Source organism: Cetorhinus maximus, unplaced genomic scaffold (genome assembly GCF_964194155.1).
Source record: "Cetorhinus maximus unplaced genomic scaffold, sCetMax3.hap1.1 HAP1_SCAFFOLD_829, whole genome shotgun sequence".
NCBI lineage: Eukaryota > Metazoa > Chordata > Chondrichthyes > Lamniformes > Cetorhinidae > Cetorhinus > Cetorhinus maximus.
In genome coordinates this window covers 84,811-88,679 of record NW_027596771.1, presented here as the reverse complement: position 1 = coordinate 88,679, position 3,869 = coordinate 84,811, and the positions used below count along the sequence as shown (strand labels likewise).

At 52.3% G+C, this 3,869-nt stretch overlaps 1 non-coding gene across 1 annotated transcript; it reads right to left on the bottom strand.

Annotated features, from left to right (window-relative positions):
- Positions 1 to 3,351: 3,351 nt before the first annotated feature.
- On the bottom strand, positions 3,352 to 3,534 carry LOC144674835 (U2 spliceosomal RNA). The gene has a single exon (XR_013574641.1). It is a non-coding gene; the product is annotated as a U2 spliceosomal RNA (small nuclear RNA).
- Positions 3,535 to 3,869: the final 335 nt, after the last annotated feature.

The window sequence follows — 3,869 nt, the reverse complement described above, 5'->3', positions numbered from 1 at the left end:
ACTTTATTCATAAAATATCTTCAATCACATTCCAAACCATTTCAAAAACAACCTTACAAGGGTACAATCCAGGGTTAAACTTTTACAAAATGTATCACCAGGTGCATTAGTACAAACAATATTACAATCATTTACAGCCTTTCATTTTGATCTGTACAGCCCGAGGGGCTCTAAACAGTTCCCAGTCTCTCGGTGCGCTGTGGTAGAAAGGTCTTAGACAGCGACCCTTCCCCATTGCGCCTTTGCGGCAGCTGCCCCAAGCTTTAGTGCGTCCCTCAGCACGTAGTCCTGGACTTTGGATTGTGCCAGTCCGCAACAATCGGTCGGGGACAACTCTTTGTGCTGGAAGACCAACAAGTTTCGGGCAGACCAAAGCGCCTCTTTCACCGAGTTGATGATCCTCCAGCTGCAGTCGATGTTTGTCTCGGTGTGTGTCCCTGGGAACAGCCCGTAGAGCACAGAGTCCTGTGTCACAGAACTGCTCGGGATGAACCTCGACAGCAACCACTGCATCTCTCTCCAGACTTTCTTTGCAAAGGCACAATCCACAAGGAGGTGGACAACGGTCTCTTCCCCACCACAGCCACCTCGAGGGCAACGTGCAGAGGGGGTGAGCTTCCTGGCGTGTAGGAAGGATCTGACGGGGAGGGCCTTTCTCACCACCAGCCAAGCTACGTCTTGGTGCTTGTTGGAAAGTTCTGGCGATGAGGCATTCTGCCAAATGACTTTGACAGTCTGCTCGGGGAACCATCCCACAGGGTCCACCCTCTCCTTATCCCTCAGGGCCTCTAGGACGTTACGTGCTGACCACTGCCTGATGGACTTGTGGTCAAAGGTGTTTTTCTGCATCAATTTTTCCACCAGGGACAGGTGGTACGGCACGGTCCAACTACTTGGAGCGTTCCGCGGCAGCGTGGCCAGACCCATCCTTCGCAACACCGGGGACAGGTAGAACCTCAGCACGTAGTGACACTTGGTGTTTGCGTACTGAGGGTCTACGCACCGCTTGATGCAGCCGCACACAAAGGTGGCCATCAGTATGAGGGCGATGTTGGGCACGTTTTTTCCCCCTTTATCTAGAGGCTTGTAGATCGCGTCCCTGCGGACACGATCCATTTTCGACCTCCAGATAAAGCGGAAGATGGCTCGAGTGATCGCCGTCGCGCAGGAGTCTGGAATGGGCCAGACCTGCGCCACGTACAGCAACAGCGAGAGTACCTCACACCTGATGACCAGGTTCTTACCCGCAATGGAGAGGGAGCGTCGCTCCCACATGCCCAGTTTCCTCTTCACCATAGCCACTCGCTCCTTCCAGTTTCTAACGCATGCCCCGGTCCCTCCGAACCATATCCCCAGCACCTTCAGGCCGTCAGCCCTGACAGTGAAGGGGACAAAGGATCGGTCAGCCCAGTTCCCAAAGAACATGGCCTCGCTCTTCCCACGATTTACCTTGGCTCCCGAGGCCAGTTCGAACTGGTCGCAGATGTGCATCAGTCTGCGCACCGACAGCGGATCCGAGCAGAAGACGGCGACGTCGTCCATGTACAGGGAGGCTTTTACCTGAGTGCCTCCACTGCCTGGGATCGTCACTCCTCTTATGCCCGGATCCTTCCTGATGGACTCGGCAAAGGGTTCTATGCAACACACGAAAAGGACAGGCGAGAGAGGACAGCCCTGCCTGACTCCAGATTTAATCGGAAAGCTATCCGTTTCCCACCCATTGATTGAGACCGCGCTACTGATGTTAGTGTAGAGCAGTTGGATCCAATTTCGAATTCCCTCCCCAAAGCCCATTTTGGAGAGCACATCCCCCATGTAGGTGTGCGATATTCTGTCAAAGGCCTTCTCCTGATCCAAGCTGATGAGGCAGGTATCCACACCCCTGTCCTGTACATAGGCAATCGTATCCCTGAGCAGCGCCAGGCTGTCAGAGATCTTCCTGCCTGGCACAGAGCAGGTCTGGTCAGGGTGAATCACCAATTCCAGAGCGGATTTGACCCGGTTGGCGATGACCTTGGACAGAATCTTATAGTCCACATTCAACAGTGAAATGGGTCGCCAATTTCTAATTTCCTCCCTTTCCCCCTTGTGCTTGTAGATGAGGGTGATGATGCCTTTCCTCATGGATTCTGACATACTACCGGTCAGGAGCATACTCTCGTACACTCGTAGCAGGTCTGGGCCGATCAAGTCCCACAGAGCCGAATACAACTCCGCCGGCAAGCCGTCGCTTCCGGGGGTTTTACTCTTCTCGAAGGACTCGAGGGCCTTAGTCAGTTCCTCAGGAGTTAGCGGTTTGTCCAGGCTCTCCCGCGTACTGTGGTCTAAGACCTCCGTGATAGAGGACAGGAAGGACTGGGAGGCCGTGCTGTCCGTGGGCTTCACGTCATACAGTCCGGCATAAAAGGATTTGCTGATCCTCAGAATGTCGGACCGTGATGACTTTACTGAGCCGTCTTCTTCCTTCAGGCTGCTGATCACAGAGCGCTCTCTGTGTACCTTTTGGAAGAAGAAACGTGAGCACGTCTCATCCTGCTCCACGGAGCGGACTCTGGAACGGAAGATGATCTTGGAGGCCTCCGAGGCAAAGTGCGAGGCTTGCTGGCCCTTCACCTCTTGGAGCTCCTCCTTGACATCGACCCCCATCGACCGCAGCCGGAGCAGATTCTGCATCTTTTCCTGGAGTCGGGACATTTCCCTCTGTTCCTTTCTAGCTTTCTGGGTGCCTTTGAGGATGAAGAACCTCTTGATGCTTCCCTTGATCACTTCCCACCAGTGTGTCAGGGACTCAAAGAGGGGTTTCACGGTTCTCCAACCTTTGTAATCCCTCTTGAGCTCCTCAATGTTCTCTGGGGTCAGCAGTTGCACATTTAGCTTCCATGCCCCCCTGCCCACCCTCAGGTCTTCCTCCAAGTGGCAGTCCGCCAGTAGGAGGCAGTGGTCAGAGAAGAACACCGGCTTGACCTCGGTGGATCTGACTGTGAATGCACGGGACACAAACAGGAAGTCTATCCTGGAACGAATGGACCCGTCTGGCCGCGACCAGGTGTATCTACGCTGCGCTCCGTCTGCAGGGTTGCTGAAGACGTCGTGCAGCTTGGCATCCTTAACTGTTTCCATCAGGGATCTGGACGTAGCGTCCAATCTGCTGCCGGCCCTGCCGGCGAGTGTTGGGTGAGAGTGCGTGTTTTTTGTGTGTAGCTGCTGCGGGTGAGTGAGTGAGTGAGAGAGAGAGAGAGAGAGAGAGAGAAAGAAAGAAAGTTGGATTTTGGAACATGTACATGTTGAGAAGTAAAGAAAGCAGATGTTTGTAAGAAAACTATTTTTAGCATTGAAAATCCCCTGGAAAGGGGAGGGTGCACCGTTCCCAGAGATACTGCAATACCGGGTCGATGCGTGGAGTGGACGGAGCAAGCCCCTATTCCATCTCCCTGTTCCAAAAATCAATTTAATATATGGTCCCCAGATAAGGGACGTATCAGATATTAAACTGATAAGAACAGATTTTTTTTTTTTTTTTTTTTGTAAAAATATACTTTATTCATAAAAATCTTCAATCACATTCAAAACCATTTCAAAAACAACATTACAAGGGTACAATCCAGGTTAAACTTTTACAAAATGTATCACCAGGTGCATCAGTACAAACAATATTACAGTCATTTACAGCCTTTCATTTTGATCTGTACAGCCCGAGGGGCTCTAAACAGTTCCCAGTCTCTCGGTGCGCTGTGGTAGAAAGGTCTTAGACAGCGACCCTTCCCCATTGCGCCTTTGCGGCAGCTGCCCCAAGCTTTAGTGCGTCCCTCAGCACGTAGTCCTGGACTTTGGATTGTGCCAGTCCGCAACAATCGGTCGGGGACAACTCT